The 22,016-nt window shown below is 37.7% G+C and overlaps 1 long non-coding RNA gene across 1 annotated transcript in view; it reads left to right on the plus strand.

Annotated features, from left to right (window-relative positions):
• Window positions 1-22,000, plus strand: part of LOC115231446 — a 36,429-nt gene extending 14,429 nt beyond the window's left edge. Inside the window, exons 3-7 of the long non-coding RNA XR_003883527.2 lie at window positions 1,040-1,211; window positions 6,652-6,791; window positions 9,671-9,748; window positions 15,945-16,022; window positions 21,811-22,000. This is a non-coding gene — a long non-coding RNA (uncharacterized LOC115231446). The remainder of the gene's footprint in view (window positions 1-1,039; window positions 1,212-6,651; window positions 6,792-9,670; window positions 9,749-15,944; window positions 16,023-21,810) is intronic.
• The last annotated feature ends 16 nt before the right edge of the window (window positions 22,001-22,016 follow it).

Below are 22,016 nucleotides of genomic sequence, written 5' to 3' on the forward strand. Positions count from 1 at the left end.
GCATGGTCCTTAGTGAGTTTTCCAGTATTTAAGTTCTGTACTTAGGCACACACACACAACACACACCAACACACACACACACACACACCCACACACCACACCACTCACACACCCTCACACAGACAAACACACACAAGTAGTGATTTTAAGTTTGAGTATATATCTTGTAAAATGCTGTTTAAAGCCCGTTCACTGTATTCGGCTATCTGATGTCATCAACAGTATGGACTTCAATACTTCTGGACTTTTTGCTGTCATCTCATAAATGAAGCAGTTTTTTATAATCCTTATATTTTTCAAAATTAAGATAAACAAAGTACTTTTTTCTGTTAATCTAAAACATATTCTCCTTCATTTTCTACAATGCTCTTCCATCTATCTGGTAGACTTGCAAGTCGCCTCTTCCAAAATTCACTTGTCCGTGATTAAAAATACTCCTCCATTACTTTTCTGACTTGACACTAATTCCTGCTTCCTTTACTTTACCGTCATCATTCAAAGATGCTTCTTGCTTAATTATGGAAACATTATTGATATGTTTGGTCATATCTGTGTGGGATTGACTTTGTTATGTTATAGGTGTTTTTGTTTCTGATATAACTTATGTTCTTTCTTCTCATGTTGTGTTATATTTATATATACAATACTCTTTCTTATGGCCACATGCTCGCCTTTATCAAGCCAATTATATAGATAGGTTCTTGTTGGTTTGTTCTTCCTAAATTTGACTTTCTATTGAATATTGACAAGTAAATATTTACTCATTAATAAATAAGCTTGATGTTAATCAATACGGTTTTCTCCTGCTCAATGTAATGACAATATTTAGAGGTGTCTCAGTGTTAAAATAAAGTAAAAACATGAAAATGGGAAATGGACTCAATTAAAGATTATGTAGGAACTCAATACTTTGTAATTGCTTTAATTAGTGGATAAACAAGCTATGAGTAAATTTAGATGAACTTTTGTGTAATTAGGGGCATTTGTTTTGAATATTTGTGTAATATTGTCATAATTTTTATTTATTCATCATTTGTAGTGCTGCACTTCCCTTACCTGAAGAGGATGAAATGCTCTCTGGTGTAGTGGTAGGTAGATATCTCGCCAGCCAGGGAGCGGACTTTCACCATAAAAACAACAAATATAACACACCATTTGACCTCATTAAGGACCCAAATTTGAGAAAAATTAGAAGCATTTTTACCACCACAGTAAGTATTTCCTGGCAATGGAACAGATAAACCAGTACATTTTCTATTTTGTATATAATCATGTTTATATGTTTATTTCGTTTTAATTCTACCCATACATTATACTGTCGCTAGTGTTTTTGTCAAAGGCCACACAATAAACAATATGCAGTTGTCAGGAGATCAAAGAAAGAACACGATTTAGATTACATTCACATGATTCGTAGTGTTGCCAGTTATACTTCACTGTCCATCACCACCTACCCCTCTTCGTTCCCTATTTTAAAGATTTGTGATCAATACGAAAATATAGATCTAAATAATGAAGTGAATGAATTCCATTTTGAAACTGTTACTTAGAATTAAGTGGAATTTATCTGTCTACCAACATCTTTTTCTCACTCTTCTATGTCCGAATCAGTCAATATTAAGAATGATTTCATAGAAAAATAACCTACAAACACACACCAACTGTGTATATATTATATTTCTGCAAATACTGATGGAATATTGCCACATATCTTCATAGAGAAAAAAACCTGCCAGGAAACGTAAATAATTCAAGTAACACATATACCATTACTAGGTGTTTTAGTCGCCTTTCACTCCCGTATTTTATAAGGTTTGGCAATTTCGTTGCCATACATCTCTCTGTATGAGCTACTTAAGAAGCAGACACATTTCCCCCTCAGTGAATATACAAAACTTTCTTTGTCTGTTGAAATTTAAATATCACTCTTTTACTTGTTTCAGTCATTTGACTGCGGCCATGCTGGAGCACTGCCTTTAGTCGAAAAATTCGACCCCAGATCTTATTCTGTGTAAGCCTAGTACTTATTTGCTGAAACGCTAGATTACGGGAACGTAAACACACCAACATTGGTTGTGAAGCGATGGTGGAGGGACAAACACAGACAGACAATTTACACAACCACCACACACACACATATATATATATATATATATATATATATATATATATATATATATATATATATGCGATGGGCTTCTTTCAGTTTCCCTCTACCAAATCCACTCAAAAAGCATTGGTCAGTCCGAAGCTATAGTAAAGTCACTTGCCGAAAGTGCCACGCAGTGGGACTGAACCCAGAACCATGTGGTTGGTAAGCAAGCTACTTACCACATCTACTCCTGCGCCTATTGTTCAGAGATATTGATTTTTGGTCTGCATAAATATAGATCTGTTTTCTTCAATTGACAAGCCTCAGAAGATTTTCTCTACTTTACAAATGATCGTTTATGTGAATGTTGTAATAATAATATAATGTCTATAGAGCGCAGCTGAAGTTACTGGAAAGGGGCAAATAGGGGACAGAAAACTGCAATTAGTCAAAGAAAGGCAGCAATGGAAGCTAGAAGTAGATGCACGATACATATAATAAAACAACCCGAAAGGAGGGAAACAGTAAAAGAGTTATATCAAAGAAAGAAGACATAGGTACATCAGGAAGAGTGTTAGGGAATTTCAGGAAATATGGAAGTTTTGAAGAATGCAGTGTCCTGATATCTAACAAGAGATATCAGTTTATTTCATGCTTCAAAAATTCTGAACAGCGAAAAATATTTCTGAAAGTCATGGGTGCTGCACTGCTTTTCTCTTTGTTCTAAGCATGTCTGCTGGTGTTGGAGAAATTGCTTTCAAAACGATTACCAAAGTTGTTGTTGGGAAGATGATGGATATTCTTGTGGGATTCCACTGAGTCAGCTGTTAGACATCCAAATTTTAATGTACTCAGATGATACCGAGAGAAACAATACATTCAAGATATGGTGAGTGACAGAGTGTATTTGCCTAGCTGTACGTAATATTCTAGACAGGATGGGGTTCCAGATTGGAGGTGAATACCGTAAGTTTGGACATACCATTTCCCATACGTAACTTTAAACAGACAACTTGACAAAGTGCAAGACAAAGCGTTTTCAGAGAGATGCTAAGATACTTTCGATCTTTTTGATGACTTTAGGAATGGGAATCATCCGTCAAATGTCCTTCTTGACATTAATCCCGAGGTCCAGTTCACCAGTAGACTTCTGAAGTTGGGTGTTGTGGAGGAAATTGGTAAATTCTGAGTTTACCTTCCATAATGTATAGTGGTGCACCTATCTACAACTAGCTTGATTTAGACAGCACCTTGCTGCAAATGTCCAGATGAGGCTGAAGCAATGATCTGTAGCGTAGAGTAACCTGCTTCAGTTTGGCATCAATTAAATTAATACATTTCCAGAACAACAATGGACTAAAACAGATCCTACCAATCTTCAGGTGTGATTCTATAGTATCATTACACTGTGACTACTTCTTGTTAAGCAAGAATGAACGACATCAGAGATTTAAGTAAATTAATCCTCACCCAAAATCAGACAGCTTCAACATAATTCGTTTGTGTGGCAGAGAATTAAAGGCTTTGGTGAAGTCGAGGTAAATAACATCTACCCAAAAGCCACAATATGTTATTTAGGTGATTGTCTTGAAGAAATTCTGTGAGTTGGTTACAGCAGCTAGAATTAGGGAAAAATCCAAATTGTGAGGATGGAATAAGGTTATGTGAATTCCAGATTCTTCAAAGTATCTCTCTCTGTCACAGAACACCATAAATTTGATGAGGCAGCTAATGAAAATGATTGGACAATAATTGGTAGTTATTAAGGGGTCACCTTTTTAATACTCTTCTTGGATAAGGAAATGACAGTGGCAATTTTCCATAGTTTTGTAGTCAGCCAAATTAGAAGAGGAGAAAAATTTAATGTAGTAGAAAAGAAGATGTCACATTTAAGGAACAAATATACGACGCCATCAATAAAGGGGAAGCATCGTGACACATAATCAACAGGTGTATCGATTGAGGACCCTTATCAGCAGAGTTAGTTATTTGCCGAGGCTTTTTCGACAATTTTCAAACAAGATGATGGTCGTGAACCCCCTCCATTTGATAGATGGGTACCTCCAATGCCTAGATTGGTCATCACTCGGGACGAAGTCGAACGCGTTATTCAAGGCCTCGATATCAACAAGGGTCACGGCCCTGATGGCATACACCCACAGGTTATCAAAGCGTTGGCTCCGGTCATCTGCCAACCTTTAACACTTCTATTCAATATGTCATTAGCGACGGGTGTTGTACCTGCGGACTAGAGAACAGCGATAATCTGCCCTATTTTCAAGAAAGGGTGCCGCAAAGACCCACTTAACTACCAACCGGTTTCCCTTACTTCAATATTCAGCAAGATATTCGAAACCATCCTTAAGAAAAGTATGTTGCTCCACCTCCAAAACACAGCCTCTATCTCTGATTCCCAACACGGCTTCGTGCTGAAGAGATCATGCTTGACCAGCTTTCTGGTAATGGAAGAATTGGTGGCGCGTATCCTGGATGATGGTGATGCTGTTGACATCGTTTTATTGGACTTTGCCAATGCTTTTGACTCGGTTAACCACCGCCTATTACTTGTCAAGCTTCAAGCATATAGTTTCCATCCGGATATTGTACGATGGGTTGGTGCCTTCCTCTCAGATCGCTCCTTCCAAGTCCAATTTAATGGTTCGCGGTCCGACGTCTCCAGTGTGAGCAGTGGCGTGCCTCAATGTTCAGTGCTTGGGCCGTTATTATTTTTAGTCTTCGTAAATGACTTGCCCGACGACCTCACGCAACACACCCTTCTATTTGCCGACGATGTCAAACTGGTTGCTCCTCACAGTGATATAGAGGATCTTCGTCGATGCCTCCACCAAGTTCGGAGGTGGTCAAACAAACGGGACCTGTGTCTGAACGTGTCAAAGTGCGGTCATCTGCCTGTTGGCTCTCCTCCTGCAACTCAACTTGATTTCGAGCCGGGTCGTCTGCTGCTGGAGATGACCGATCAGGTAAAGCACCTGGGTATCTTGGTGGATTCCTCCTTTTCGCCTTCGGCCCAGTGCGTCCATGCTGCCAACAAAGCACGCGGAATTCTGTTCTTGATTCAACGGTCATTCGGAATGCTCACAGCAGCCATATTCCTACCACTCTATGTCATGCTGGTGAGACCCATATTGGAGTATGGGATTCAAGCCTCTTCTCCTTATCTCCTCAAAGACATACAGCATCTCGAAAGAGTCCAGAAGCTGGCTACCCGCATGGTTCTTGGTCTTAAGCATTTGTCTTATGAAGAAAGGCTGAAGACGCTCGACCTTTATTCTCTAGAAAAACGACGACGCCGTGGTGATCTCATTCTTGCTCACAACATCATAAGCAGAAAGTGTAACCTCTCGAAAGAGCAGTTCTTTACTCCTGCTCCAGAGCGTCGGCTGCGGGGTCATTCCGAAAAGCTCTATCTACGACAATTTCATCTCAATCGAAGGAGAGGGGCTTTCTCCGTCCGGGTTGCGGGTCCGTGGAATAAGCTGCCGGACGACATAGTGAAGATGTCGACGACCACTCGGTTCAAAGTCTCTCTTGACCAGAAATGGTCTGAACTCTTTGTATGACCACCCTCTCTGTACATAACTCCCTATCCTCCTACATAACCTTTGAGCCAATAAAAAAAGGAATTGAAAAAAATATTGAATTGAATTGAATATGTATATATATATACATATATGATAGATCGCTAGCCACTACACATTCTTAATTTTCTCTCCTTGTTTCCTTCTGTATTCCTTCCTGTTGAAGAGTGTAGGCTCGAAACTTTAAAGACTTTTTCACTTCCCGAGCGTTAAACTTATACATATGTTTGTTGTCTACACTACTTGTCTTCGTCTTGTTTTTTCTTTTCGTGAATTCCTCTCTCACTCTCTCTCTCTGTATATGTATATGTATATGTATATATATAAGTAATACTCGTAGGCCACGCCAGCGTGACTATCTGTTCCAATGGACTCCACTGCGAATTTTGAACCCCAAGAGACAACTCCTCCAGTTGGTTAACAATGCGGAACTGCATCCGATAAATTGCAAGCAGGGGAGCGAACCCCTACCATCTTCTAGGGATGTGTCTAGCTGACCAGTACTAGTTTCGGGTAATTTCTGCCACTCTGCAGTGCTGGAAACCTCATCTGCTAATCTGTGTTGACGGAATGTATACAATACAGTATGTGTATATAAAGAAACCTGTGTAGATATATTTCTTCAGAAGAAATGAGTTCGATGTTAGAAGTGAAATATATTTCTGGAAGATATGCAGTTCACTGTGTGTCAACCAATTTCTATGATGTATCAGGGTCAAGACAAACATTTATCAATGTATGTATGCATGTGTGTGTATGTATGTGTGTGTGTGTGTGTGTGTTTCTGCGTCATTTAACTACACAAAATGCTGTATGTATGTAAATGTTTAAAGAAGAGTTTCTGCTCTACTCTTGGTAGTTACTGATGTATCTTATAATATTCTCTATTCCGAACATGTAAATAAATAATATTTGTTATAAATGAATGTTATTGATTGGATATTTCTGTTTTATCCACAGATGTTTGTGGTGCAGAAATAAAGCGGCCACAACAAAAGTTCATCCATGTGGACACCTTGTAATATGTAAGGGATGTTCAAACGTTACACTTCAACGATGTTTGAAGTGCGGGAAACCTGTAACGAGCAGAACTGGAGATGGTAAGAAATCTTGCTGATCTGTCTGTTTGTCCTGCTTGTCCCACTGCCCTTATTGTGTAGAATAATATACTTCATGTTGTTATGTAGGCAGAGGTCTGCCATAATCTGGCAGATTTATGATAAAAGGTGTTCCTAGTGTCTGTTCTCTGTAATAGTATATCTCTCACACTACATCCACCAAACATTGACCTTATCCAAGTAGGAAACATGTCACACTTCAAGAGGGTTGTAGTCTGCAACATAAAAATAATGAAGATTCTGCAAGATAATTAGTGAGTAACTGAAGTATCAATAAATCTCCATCAGCTCTATAATTATTATGAGTTTTATAAGATAATTATGAGTTATTAGAAGATAATTAAATACAACAGTACTTACAAGGACATCAGTGTCATCTTTGGTAAAGTATTAAATTTAGTAGAATATTTTAAAGGAGTAAATTGTATGTGTCACCTGTTTTGAGACTTCAACACGCAACTCCATGTTGCTGTGTTGGTCTTTGGGTGATATCAAGGCTAACAGAGACACTGTTTTGTCCGTCTCTCTCAAATTTAGGTTTTGGTTCTGACTTGAGTGTCACATTCCAACCAGATCATGAAACCTTCAAATATATCTTGAATGAGATGACATTCTGGTGAACTGTGAAGTTAAAATTAGGGATTATCAGCAACAATGTTTAACAAAGAGATCAGGTGTATGTTTCTCCTTCTTGAAGTGGTTGTGACATGTGTTTGTTGTTATATCTTTGATGAATAAATTTGTTGACACTGGAATCAAACAGGTTGTTAGTGAAGATCAGGGTTTTGAAAAGGCAATAGATTTGGCATAGATATAAGCAGGGAAACCAAAACCTACAGATTAACTGTTATTAGGTGATAATTAAGTGATATAATTACAGCATTGTTAGATTATGTAGGATATCTTAACAGAGAGAGGAAATTTACAAAGATCAACTAGAGTTCGTTTTGGAGCTAAATATTGGCTATTACATGGGTCCACTGTTGAAAGTATAAAAATATTGACCAAAACAATTATGATCGCCGGTTGGCCATTGATGGTATGAATGTTTCTCATTAATAAAATATAGATTATTAATAAATATAAAGAACTTGTGCTATAAATAAATATAAAACTTGGAGACACATATTTCAGAGAGTCCAAAGTTTGAAGAGAAGGGAGTGCAGACTGTGGCAGAGACAGTTGATGAGTTTAAAATAAGAGATCTTAATTAATTTCTATGGATTTTACATTCACCTCAGCTATTTTGCGTATTAGAATGGTGGAGAACAAATCCCATCTCTAATTTCCATTTGAAAGGTTAGCTCTAAAGTAATTGTATTAAAAATATTACTGAAATTTCATAAAGTCATGGTTAACGTGTTTGGTAAAATGGATAAATTAAAAGCCACAATAGAGTTAATATTGTCTTCTGGAAGATGGAACTATAATTTATTATTTTAGGTGTAAACTCGTGAATTAATAAAATAGTTGTTTGTTTTTCTACTAAGATCTTTCGTAAGTTTTCTGATAGGTTATTCTTGATGTTGTTATGTAGCCAGATGTCTGTCGTAATATTTTGTATTTTCTGGGGTTGTGTACCCTGAATGTCTCTGGTTAGAATACATTTTGTTGTTGCAAATTAGAAAATTCTAATTAAATATTAACTCTGTATAAGAATATTCATCATGAACTTAATTTTATTAAATGTTAAATTTAGTATTGAACCGTGAATATCTGTTTATATTTAAACAAATTATTGGTGTTTATACAAAATATACGATCAGAAATTGAATATGACTTGAATACACAAATCCTTCTTTGTAGCTATATATAATATACACTTATTACATTGTTTGAACAACATTTACCATCCATATAGTCATTCTTTTTCTCACTCTTGTTAGATTTTAGATGATATTAATGCTAAAAGAGGCACAGTTTTCTGAGTGTTTCACCCTTTGGTCTTGATTGTTGCGTTCAAATTATTTAATGAAAGATATCATTGTTATTTGACCAGGAAATGAATTAATCATTAGTATTTGGCAGTGGACTTGGTTATATCTTTCTTCGTTTGCTCATGGAACTACCATAATATTAGCTGTGCTGAGACACAATCATATTCATTGTAATGAAGGCTATATGTTCTTTACTCAGATTATATACAATCTATATTGATATCTAGTATTGCACCGTCAAGCACAGTGCCATTGTATCACATATATACCCAATTATCATGATAATTAATAAGCTATAATTCATTAACTCTCTTACATTTGTATGTCTGAAATGTAAACTGATTTTGTCATAGGAATCCTGTACCCTCACCTTACATGTTATATCTTGTTAGGGATCATGTTGGGGAAGGGTGTATGGAATTTGGCTTGTGGAGATGTTTTTTAGGGGACAGATTGTGTGCGGGGTGGGGGGTATGCACATAAAGGACATGTCTTTATGGCGCAGTTTTACTTAATTAGAGAGGAATGTTGATTAGTGAATTCTAGAGATGAGAGGACTGTGCCATGCCATAGGTTTGGCACAGTTATAAGAAAAGAAAGACAATGCTAAGAGAAAACTGTCATCAAGTGTTAATTAAATGAGATAATTGCAACATTGTTAGAATATTTAATGTGTTTTTAGAGAGAGAGAGAGAGAGGGAGAGGGTGGATTTAGAAATGTTAGTCTGTTTTATTGTGGTCATATTGAGTTATTACATGGGACCACTGTAGAAAGTACAGAAATATTGACCAAAACCATAATGGTCAACATTTGACCATTAACGACAGAAATTGAATGTCTCACAATAACAAGATAGAGTTTAATATAAATAAAGATGAAGAAAGTTTATTTTTAAATGTAAAACTTGGAAATATTTATTTCAGAGGCTCCAAAGTTTGAAGACAGGTGTGTACAAATAGAGGCTATATGTCAGGAATTAGGGGCTGCATCTCAGGCAATTGGTGAGTATAAAATAATAGTTCCCAATTGATTTCTGTAAGGTTTTCTTCCCCCGAGTATATTGTGCTTGAAAGAATAACTGAAAACAGATTCCATTCCTATTTTCCAATTGAACGATTATCTGTATAATAATTGAATTAAAGATATCGATTTACTGAGAGTTTATGAAATACCCATTGAGGTTAATGCTGTTGGTAATAATGTTCAAATTAGAAGACACAATAGAGTTAATTTTGTCATTTGGTCAAGAACTCATCATCATCATCATCGTTTAACGTCCGTTTTTATAGTAGCATGGGTCGGACGATTTCACTGGCAAGGCAGTAGGCTGCGTCAGGCTGCAATGTGATCTGGCAAGGTTTCCACATATGTATGCCATTCCTAACGCCAACCACTCCGAGAGTGTGGTGGGTGCTTTTAACGTGCCACCGACACAGGAGCCAGTCGGGGTGGGTGCTGGCATCAACCACGTTCGGATGGTGTTTCTTATGTGCCAACGGCACAGGGAACTAGTCAGGCGTCAGTGACAAGGACCTATGCTTCTATGGTACTTATAACGTGACACAGGAACAGGTGCCAGCCAGGCGGCACTGGCATCGGTCACAACTACAATTTCCATTTTGATTTCGATTTTAATTTGATTTTGATTTGTGATTTCTGGTTTTTGGTTTTACTTGACTCGGAAATTCTTCTCAAGCGCAACTTATCACTCTGTGATTCAAGGGTACTTTTAAAAGGGGCTGGTTATGCGCCACTGGTATAGGCTACAGCTGTGATCTCACTTCACTTGCCGAGTCCTCTTAATCACGTCATATTTCCAGAGGTCTCTGTCTCTTGCCATTACCTCTGTGAGGGCCAACGTTCGAAGGTCGTTTCACCACGTCATGCCTGTCTTCCTGGGTCACCCCTTTCCACGGGTTCCTTCCACTGTTAGGGTGTAACGCTTCTTCCCACAGCACTCCTCATCCATACACATGACCATACCAGTGCAATTGTCTCTCTTGTACACCACATCTGATGCTTCTTATGTCTAACACTTCTCTCAGGCCTCTTCACTCTGCCTTGTGTGCACACTGACATCGTTGCGTTCAAATTATTTAATGGAAGTTAGTCATTGTTATTTGACCAGGAAATGAATTAAGCATTAGTATTTGACAGTGGACTTGGTTATATCTTTCTTCGTTTGCTCATGGAACTACCATAATATTAGCTGTGCTGAGACACAATCATATTCATTGTAATGAAGGTTATATGTTCTTTACTCAGATTATATACAATCTATATTGATATCTAGTATTGCACCGTCAAGCACTGTGCCATTGTATCACATATATACCCAATTATCATGATAATTAATAAGCTATAATTCATTAACTCTCTTACATTTGTATGTATGAAATGTAAACATATTTTGTCATAGGGACCTTGTGTACCTTCACTTAACATTTTACACCTTGTTAGGGATTTAGGGATCATGTTGGGGAAGGGTGTATGGAATTTGGCTTGTGGAGATGATTTTTAGGGGACAGATTGTGTGCGGGGTGGGGGGTATGCACATAAAGGACATGTCTTTATGGGCGCAGTTTTACTTAATTAGAGAGGAATGTTGATTAGTGAATTCTAGAGATGAGAGGACTGTGCCATGCCATAGATTTGGCGCAGTTATAAGAAAAGAAAGACAATGCTAAGAGAAAACTCTTATCAAGTGTTAATTAAATGAGATAATTGGTACATTGTTAGAATATTTAATGTGTTTTTAGAGAGAGAGAGAGAGAGAGAGAGAGAGGGAGAGGGTGGATATAGAAATGTTAGTCTGTTTTATTGTTTCATATTGGGCTATTACATGGGACCACTGTAGAAAGTACAGAAATATTGACCAAAACCATAATGGTCAACATTTGACCATTAACAACAGAAATTGAATGTCTCACAATAACAAGATAGAGTTTAATATAAATAAAGATGAAGAAAGTTTATTTTTAAATGTAAAACTTGGAAATATTTATTTCAGAGGCTCCAAAGTTTGAAGACAGGTGTGTACAAACAGAGGCTACATGTCAGGAATTAGGGGCTACATCTCAGGCAATTGGTGAGTATAAAATAATAGTTCCCAATTGATTTCTGTAAGGTTTTCTTCCCCCGAGTATATTGTGCTCGAAAGAATAACTGAAAACAGATTCCATTCCTATTTTCCAATTGAACGATTATCTGTATAATAATTGAATTAAAGATATCGATTTACTGTGAGTTTATGAAATACCCATTGAGGTTAATGCTGTTGGTAATAATGTTCAAATTTTAGACACAAAAGAGTTAATTTTGTCATTTGGTCACAGAACTCATCATCATCATCATCAACATCACCATCGTTTAACGTCCGTTTTTTATGGTGGCATGGATTGGATGATTTCACTGGCAAGGCAGTAGGCTGCGCCAGGCTCCAATGTGATCTGGCAAGGTTTCCACATATGTATGCCATTCCTAACGCCAACCACTCCGAGAGTGTGGTGGGTGCTTTTTACGTGCCACCGACACAGGAGCCAGTCGGGGTGGGTGCTGGCATCAACCACGTTCGGATGGTGTTCTTATGTGCCAACGGCACAGGGAACTAGTCAGGCGGCAGTGACAAGGACCTATGCTTCTATGGTACTTATAACGTGACACAGGAACAGGTGCCAGCCAGGCGGCACTGGCATCGGTTACAACTACAATTTCCATTTTGATTTCGATCTTAATTTGATTTTGATTTGTGATTTCTGGTTTTTGGTTTTACTTGACTCGGAAATTCTTCTCAAGCGCAACTTATCACTCTGTGATTCAAGGGTACTTTTAAAAAGGGCTGGTTATGCGCCACTGGTATATGCTACAGCCATGATCTCACTTCACTTGCCGAGTCCTCTTAATCACGTCATATTTCCAGAGGTCTCTGTCTCTTGCCATTACCTCTGTGAGGGCCAACGTTCGAAGGTCGTTTCACCACGTCATGCCTGTCTTCCTGGGTCACCCCTTTCCACGGGTTCCTTCCACTGTTAGGGTGTAACGCTTCTTCCCACAGCACTCCTCATCCATACACATGACCATACCAGTGCAATTGTCTCTCTTGTACACCACATCTGATGCTTCTTATGTCTAACACTTCTCTCAGGCCTCTTCACTCTGCCTTGTGTGCACACTGACATCGTTGCATTCAAATTATTTAATGGAAGTTAGTCATTGTTATTTGACCGGGAAATGAATTAGTCATTAGTATTTGGCAGTGGACTTGGTTATATCTTTCTTCGTTTGCTCATGGAACTACCATAATATTAGCTGTGCTGAGACACAATCATATTCATAGTAATGAAGGCTATATGTTCTTTACTCAGATTATATACAATCTATATTGATATCTAGTATTGCACCGTCAAGCACTGTGCCATTGTATCACATATATACCCAATTATCATGATAATTAATAAGCTATAATTCATTAACTCTCTTACATTTGTATGTCTGAAATGTAAACTGATTTTGTCATAGGGACCTCGTGTACCCTCACCTAACATTTTACACCTTGTTAGGGATCATGTTGGGGAAGGGTGTATGGAATTTGGTTTGTGGAGATGATTTTTAGGGGACAGATTGTGTGCGGGGTGGGGGGTATGCACATAAAGGACATGTCTTTATGGGCTCAGTTTTACTTAATTAGAGAGGAATGTTGATTAGTGAATTCTAGAGATGAGAGGACTGTGCCATGCCATAGATTTGGCACAGTTATAAGAAAAGAAAGACAAAGCTAAGAGAAAACTGTCATCAAGTGTTAATTAAATGAGATAATTGCAACATTGTTAGAATATTTAATGTGTTTTTAGAGAGAGAGAGAGAGAGAGAGAGAGAGGGAGAGGGTGGATATAAGAATGTTAGTCTGTTTTATTGTGGACATATTGGGCTATTACATGGGACCACTGTAGAAAGTACAGAAATATTGACCAAAACCATAATGGTCAACATTTGACCATTAACAACAGAAATTGAATGTCTCACAATAACAAGATAGAGTTTAATAAAAATAAAGATGAAGAAAGTTTATTTTTAAATGTAAAACTTGGAAATATTTATTTCAGAGGCTCCAAAGTTTGAAGACAGGTGTGTACAAACAGAGGCTACATGTCAGGAATTAGGGGCTACATCTCAGGCAATTGGTGAGTATAAAATAATAGTTCCCAATTGATTTCTGTAAGGTTTTCTTCCCCCGAGTATATTGTGCTCGAAAGAATAACTGAAAACAGATTCCATTCCTATTTTCCAATTGAACGATTATCTGTATAATAATTGAATTAAAGATATCGATTTACTGTGAGTTTATGAAATACCCATTGAGGTTAATGCTGTTGGTAATAATGTTCAAATTTTAAGACACAAAAGAGTTAATTTTGTCATTTGGTCACAGAACTCATCATCATCATCATCAACATCACCATCGTTTAACGTCCGTTTTTTATGGTGGCATGGATTGGATGATTTCACTGGCAAGGCAGTAGGCTGCGCCAGGCTCCAATGTGATCTGGCAAGGTTTCCACATATGTATGCCATTCCTAACGCCAACCACTCCGAGAGTGTGGTGGGTGCTTTTTACGTGCCACCGACACAGGAGCCAGTCGGGGTGGGTGCTGGCATCAACCACGTTCGGATGGTGTTTCTTATGTGCCAACGGCACAGGGAACTAGTCAGGCGGCAGTGACAAGGACCTATGCTTCTATGGTACTTATAACGTGACACAGGAACAGGTGCCAGCCAGGCGGCACTGGCATCGGTTACAACTACAATTTCCATTTTGATTTCGATCTTAATTTGATTTTGATTTGTGATTTCTGGTTTTTGGTTTTACTTGACTCGGAAATTCTTCTCAAGCGCAACTTATCACTCTGTGATTCAAGGGTACTTTTAAAAAGGGCTGGTTATGCGCCACTGGTATATGCTACAGCCATGATCTCACTTCACTTGCCGAGTCCTCTTAATCACGTCATATTTCCAGAGGTCTCTGTCTCTTGCCATTACCTCTGTGAGGGCCAACGTTCGAAGGTCGTTTCACCACGTCATGCCTGTCTTCCTGGGTCACCCCTTTCCACGGGTTCCTTCCACTGTTAGGGTGTAACGCTTCTTCCCACAGCACTCCTCATCCATACACATGACCATACCAGTGCAATTGTCTCTCTTGTACACCACATCTGATGCTTCTTATGTCTAACACTTCTCTCAGGCCTCTTCACTCTGCCTTGTGTGCACACTGACATCGTTGCATTCAAATTATTTAATGGAAGTTAGTCATTGTTATTTGACCGGGAAATGAATTAGTCATTAGTATTTGGCAGTGGACTTGGTTATATCTTTCTTCGTTTGCTCATGGAACTACCATAATATTAGCTGTGCTGAGACACAATCATATTCATAGTAATGAAGGCTATATGTTCTTTACTCAGATTATATACAATCTATATTGATATCTAGTATTGCACCGTCAAGCACTGTGCCATTGTATCACATATATACCCAATTATCATGATAATTAATAAGCTATAATTCATTAACTCTCTTACATTTGTATGTCTGAAATGTAAACTGATTTTGTCATAGGGACCTCGTGTACCCTCACCTAACATTTTACACCTTGTTAGGGATCATGTTGGGGAAGGGTGTATGGAATTTGGCTTGTGGAGATGATTTTTAGGGGACAGATTGTGTGCGGGGTGGGGGGTATGCACGTAAAGGACATGTCTTTATGGGCTCAGTTTTACTTAATTAGAGAGGAATGTTGATTAGTGAATTCTAGAGATGAGAGGACTGTGCCATGCCATAGATTTGGCGCAGTTATAAGAAAAGAAAGACAATGCTAAGAGAAAACTGTTATCAAGTGTTAATTAAATGAGATAATTGCAACATTGTTAGAATATTTAATGTTTTTAGAGAGAGAGAGAGAGAGAGAGAGAGAGAGAGGGAGAGGGTGGATATAGAAATGTTAGTCTGTTTTATTGTTTCATATTGGGCTATTACATGGGACCACTGTAGAAAGTACAGAAATATTGACCAAAACCATAATGGTCAACATTTGACCATTAACAACAGAAATTGAATGTCTCACAATAACAAGATAGAGTTTAATATAAATAAAGATGAAGAAAGTTTATTTTTAAATGTAAAACTTGGAAATATTTATTTCAGGGGCTCCAAATTGTGAGGACAGGTGTGTACAAACAGAGGCTACATGTCAGGAATTAGGGGCTACATCTCAGGCAATTGGTGAGTATAAAATAATAGTTCCCAATTGATTTCTGTAAGGTTACTTCCCCCGAGTATATTGTGCTCGAAAGAATAACTGAAAACAGCTTCCATTCCTATTTTCCAATTGAACGATTATCTCTATAATAATTGTATTAAAGATATCGATTTACTGTGAGTTTATGAAATACCCATTGAGGTTAATGCTGTTGGTAATAATGTTCAAATTAGAAGACACAATAGAGTTAATTTTGTCATTTGGTCACAGAACTCATCATCATCATCATCATCATCATCATTTAACATCCGTTTCTTATGGTGGCATGGGTCGGACGATTTCACTGGCAAGGCAGTAGGCTGCGTCAGGCTGCAATGTGATCTGGCAAGGTTTCCACATATGTATGCTATTCCTAACGACAACCACTTCGAGAGTGTGGTGGGTGCCTTTTACGTGCCACCGACACAGGAGCCAGTTGAAGTTGGGGCTGGCATTGTCCACGTTCGGAAGGTACTTTTTATGTGCCAACGGCACAGGGAACCAGTCAGGCGGCACTGGCAACAAACAATGTTTGAATGGTACTTATTATGTGCCAGCCAGGCGGCACTGGCATTGGCCATAATTACAATTTGCATTTTGATTTCGATCTTGATTTGATTTTGATTTGTGATTTCTGGTTTTTGGTTTTACTTGACTCGGAAATTCTTCTCAAGCGCAACTTATCACTCTGTGATTCAAGGGTACTTTTAAAAGGGGCTGGTTATGCGCCACTGGTATAGGCTACAGCTGTGATCTCACTTCACTTGCCGAGTCCTCTTAATCACATCATATTTACAGTGGTCTCTGTCTCTTGCCATTACCTCTGTGAGGCCCAACGTTCGAAGGTCGTTTCACCACGTCATCCCCTGTCTTCCTGGGTCACCCCTTTGCACGGGTTCTTTCCACTGTGAGGGTGTAACACTTCTTCCCACAATTCTCCTCATCCATACCCATAACCATACCAGTGCAGTTGTCTCTCTTGTACACCACATCTGATGCTTCTTATGTCTAACACTTCTCTCAGGCCTCTTCACTCTGCCTTGTGTACACACTGACATCGTTGCGTTCAAATTATTTAATAGAATATAGTCATTGTTATTTGACCGGGAAATGAATTAGTCATTAGTATTTGGCAGTGGACTTGGTTATATCTTTCTTCGTTTGCTCATGGAACTACCATAATATTAGCTGTGCTGAGACACAATCATATTCATTGTAATGAAGGTTATATGTTCTTTACTCAGATTATATACAATCTATATTGATATCTAATAATGACCGAGAACAGGTTCCAATGCTAGATTTCATTTGAATGCTTAGCTATAAAGAAATTCTGTTCTTCTACAACAACACAAATATCCAATAAATGTACTTTATGCAAACATCAGTTACTCATTCACTCGCAGAAAGAAAGATACAAAAATTAAATATAAACCCTGAAACGGTTCTCTCCCGTTAAGGAGAATATTCGCCCTGTTTGTCATCTCATTGTACTCATTCATTCTCTCTCTCTCACTCATGCTCTTTCTCTCCGTCTTTTCAAGAAAGATGCTGGTTAAAAGTTTCAATACAATAAATGATATCATCCTCATCCTTTCTCATCTGCTCTCCATGCTCCCATACACTAGGTGGGTCATCACTGTCCAAGTCAGTTGTATCTGAAATTACTGCCAACCGTCATTTGTTGAGGAAAACATCTCACTTAAACATTGCAGCTTTTCTAAGGTGGTAGACCCTTTCTAACCCCAACCACTTTATAAAAGGTCCTGGGTATATTTTATTGTCGCACAAGCATTAGAAATGATCATCAATTTCCCAACAATATCAAACGTTCCTTTCAAACTTGTGGTGTCATCTTTCCTAGTTTCCACCAACCACTTCCTAGTGTGTTCTGGGAGCATTTAATTATAGCACAAGTAGTAATCAAGTTGTGCTACATTCTATATAATTAGACGGTCCTCACTACTCTATGATGTTTTGTTTCACTGAAGCTGATGACATTTTCAGGAGGTGAGAAGGGAATGTGATGACAAAAGAATCAGGATGCGGGGAGAGAAATTTGCAATACCCCCTCTCCCGGCTGTGGGGTCTTTGTCTTACATGTCTTTTGGCTAAATATTCCAGTACTTGTGCGTTACACAAAGGGGCCACGTACACTCTGTGAGGTGGTTGGCATCAATAAGAACATCCTACCGTAGAAAACCATGCCAAAGAAACCATCTGGGGCCTGGTGCAGTTGTCTGGCTTGTCAGATCCTGTCAAGATTTCCAACCCATTCCAGCATGGAAAACAAACTTTGAATGTTGATGATGATGATGATGTCTTCCAGTAACTCATCATAATTCTTTGTCTTAGATTGTTACAGTAGTTTCCTGTCTGGTATAACATATTAGCTCAGTATAATAATATCGATTGTGGAAACCGATTCAGTGATTTTGATAACATTCATATTGAACAGAGAACATATGTTCACATTTGAACAAAACATTGATGCTAACATATGCAATACATGGAAAGGAATGAACGTAAGAGATTCCTGTGTGACTTGAACTCACAACTCTTTTCTAACTATATATATATAATTATCGCTTGTTACGATGTTTCAATAACGTTTACTGTCCATATAGACATCGTTATACTGACAATTGTTGGCTTTGAGATGGTTTCAATTGTAAGAGAGTCACTGTTTTCAGTCTTTCACATTTTGGTTTTACTTCCGACTTGATTGTTATGTTGAAATTAGATCATGGAACCTGGTCATTGTTATTTGACCAAGAAAAGAATTCATCATTAGTATTCGGTACTGGAAATGGTTACATTTTTCTATGGTTTCTCATGGAACTGCCATCATATCAACTGTGCTGAGACACAACCATATTCATTGTAACAAATGTCACATGTTCTTCACACAGATTTTATACAATCTATATTGATAGTTAGTGTTTAAACGCCGCATTAACATGATAATTAATCAGCTATCATTCATTAACTCTCTTAAACTTGTCTGTCTGGAAGTTTCATAGCATTATCTTGTACCCTCATCTGATATTTTACACCTTGTTACCCTCAAAGTTAACATAACTTTTATATGGGTACACAACCACATCCCTACGAACTAGTTTTTACAGATGTATGCCCTTCCCACAATAATAAAGTGTTGATTATCAATAACTATAATGAAATTATACTATAAAACGTAAAACTTGAAAATATTCATTTCAAACACTCCAACGTCTGTGAAGGATGCCTTGACAACATCACAGCCAGTTTGTGAGAAGCAAATAACAGTACCTCATGGATTTCTATATTTTTAACCTTCACCTGAGCATTTGTAGTTTATCAGAATGACTGAGGACAAGATCCATTCCTAATTTACATCTGAAATTTTAGCTGTATAATAATTCTATTAGACATTTTGATATCAATGGAATTTCACAAAATATCCAACGGGGTTGGCATGGTTCGGAAAATGGATAATTTAGAAGACAATAGAATTAATACTGTATTTTGAAACGGAGGACTAAAATATGTAGTTACTAAGTTTACTGATAGGTTATTGCTGTTGTTGCTATTTAGGCAAATGTCTCTCATAATATGACAGATTTACAATGAAATGTGTTCCGTATGTGAACACCCTGCCTTTTGTTCTCACTGATAATAAATTTATCATTACATCCCCTAACATTGTCTTTATCCATGTAAAAGCATTAGGTTTGATGTTGAGACAACTGTTCTCTCTCTCCTCTCTCTCCAAGATAGACACTGATGACCCTCATCATTTATCATCTGATGTCTATGCTCCTATCGATTGGATGGATGATTCCTATCCATGTCAGTTCTTATTAACAAATACTGTCCGCCTTGATTGGATGAGGAACACATTCCGGCTTTTCTATGGTGATGTGCCTTTCCTAACATCAACCACTTTAAAAAGGGCCTTGGGCACAATTTTGCTCCAAAAGCCCTAGAAAAATGATCATGTCGTCAACAAAATTAAACGCTCCTCTTTAACTTCTACAAGGAAATTCTGTTTGCAGATACTGAGAACAGAAAGCTAAAATACAATAAAGATGAACTGGATGGATATATGCAGGAGATCCAAAGCAAAAGCAATGATTCCCATTCATAGACAGTTTGAAATGTCCATTGAAACCAGCAATCAAATACCGATTGATTAGTTCAGACTAATTTCAACCTTGAATATTGATGGCAAGATTTATAAGGTTGTATTCACAAAGAGATCAACTGTAAATCTACAGAATAATGAATATGGGACTAAAAGTATCTTGAAGACTGGAATCCTCTGGCATTCCAGGCTGTGTGGAACATGTGTCTTAAATCTAGGATGTGATACAAGACGGAAAGAAGAATAAAAGGGATTGAATGTTGTGTGATTTGATCTGGTTTATGGTTCTCTAGCAAACAAATTGTTGATGGAAGCAGTGGACCTGTTTTATATATGAGAAAAGATTAAGGATCTGATGAGGAGCTGCTATAACAATTTCAATATGCAGTTCTTGAGGAAAACTTTCTCGGTAGACTGGTATCATTTTGAAGCGGGAATTGCTGTAGTTTCTACAAAATCAGTCATTTGGTTTGTGATTTTTATGGAGATGTTACTTAAATCAGCAGATTGATAAGAAATGGCTCAAAGGAAAACACTGGAGAAGACATTAATGGATTACATGACAATAGTAACAACAAATAAAAGGATATGCAAATAGTTCTGGATTAACTGAGTAGACTGAGGAACTTGGTGAAGAATGTGGTTCAATGCAAATGGGTAATGCAGCCCGTCATTTGTGAAAGGTCAGCAGAAACAAGTGAAGGTCAAAATAGCAGGAGAAACCCTGATGAAGTTTAAAGGGAAACTTGAAAAACTATTACGACGATGGTAAACTACCTAATTTTGCAATAAGAGTAAAGGCATTGAGATCAAGTCACAGAACGAAGATGGTTAAAAGAAACAAATATGCCAAACATTCTGGAAAATAAAAGATTTGGAGCTCGCACTTTGTATTCCCGTCTTTCTTATATATTTTTGAGTATCAGTCCTTTTGTACCATTTCAGATGTCTTCACTGCAATAATGTGTAGATGTCCAGTTGTATGTAGTGAATGGGGTTTTGTACAAGTGTGCAGTGTTTTAGGACACCTGATATCACTTTTTGTTTCATCTGTGGAGAACTGATCATTGCTCACCTGTATTAAGGAGTCTTAAAATATTCCCTGCACCAGATAATGACCAGGTGAACTGGCATGTGGGATGATAAAATTCAAGATTTCCAACAGCAAAGAGAACAGGTATTACGTTTATTTTACTTGAAGTGGTGTGTCATGCAATTCTGACGAGATCTTTGGAGACCACATTGGATGATATTGGACTTTAGCAGAAGATGAGGAGAATGGTGGTTAGTGAAGTGTAGAGTTCAGAGGACAGTCACATGTCATAGATTTGGTACAGATATATGAAAGGAGAGAGAGAACTATGAAATGATAATTGAATGAAATAATTGCAACATTGTTAGATTATGTAGGATGTCTCTGTTAAAGAGAAACAAGGTTTCGGAAAGTTAGTCTATTTTGTTGCGGGCCTAAATATTGAGCTATTACCTGGTCCCACAATGGAAAGTATAAAAATACTGAGCAAAACCCTAGTGGTTACCAGCCAACCACTGATGATAACAATGTCCCACAACAATAAACTACAGAATATTTATAGAGATAAATAAGTTTTACAATAAATTATAAAAGCTGGAAATATTTATTTCAGAGAGTCCAGTTCTGAAGGAGAAAGATCTTCTGAGAGTGGCTAAGAGGTTAGGACGTGATTGGTGGCAAATAGGTGAGTATATTTGATTTCTATATATTTTACTTTCACCTGATCTATTTTATTTGTCAGAATGAATGAGAACAAGTTACATTCCTCATTTCCAATTGATAGGTCATCTGTATGACAATTTTATTTACGATATTCCT

Source organism: Octopus sinensis, unplaced genomic scaffold (genome assembly GCF_006345805.1).
Source record: "Octopus sinensis unplaced genomic scaffold, ASM634580v1 Contig18530, whole genome shotgun sequence".
NCBI classification, from domain to species: domain Eukaryota; kingdom Metazoa; phylum Mollusca; class Cephalopoda; order Octopoda; family Octopodidae; genus Octopus; species Octopus sinensis.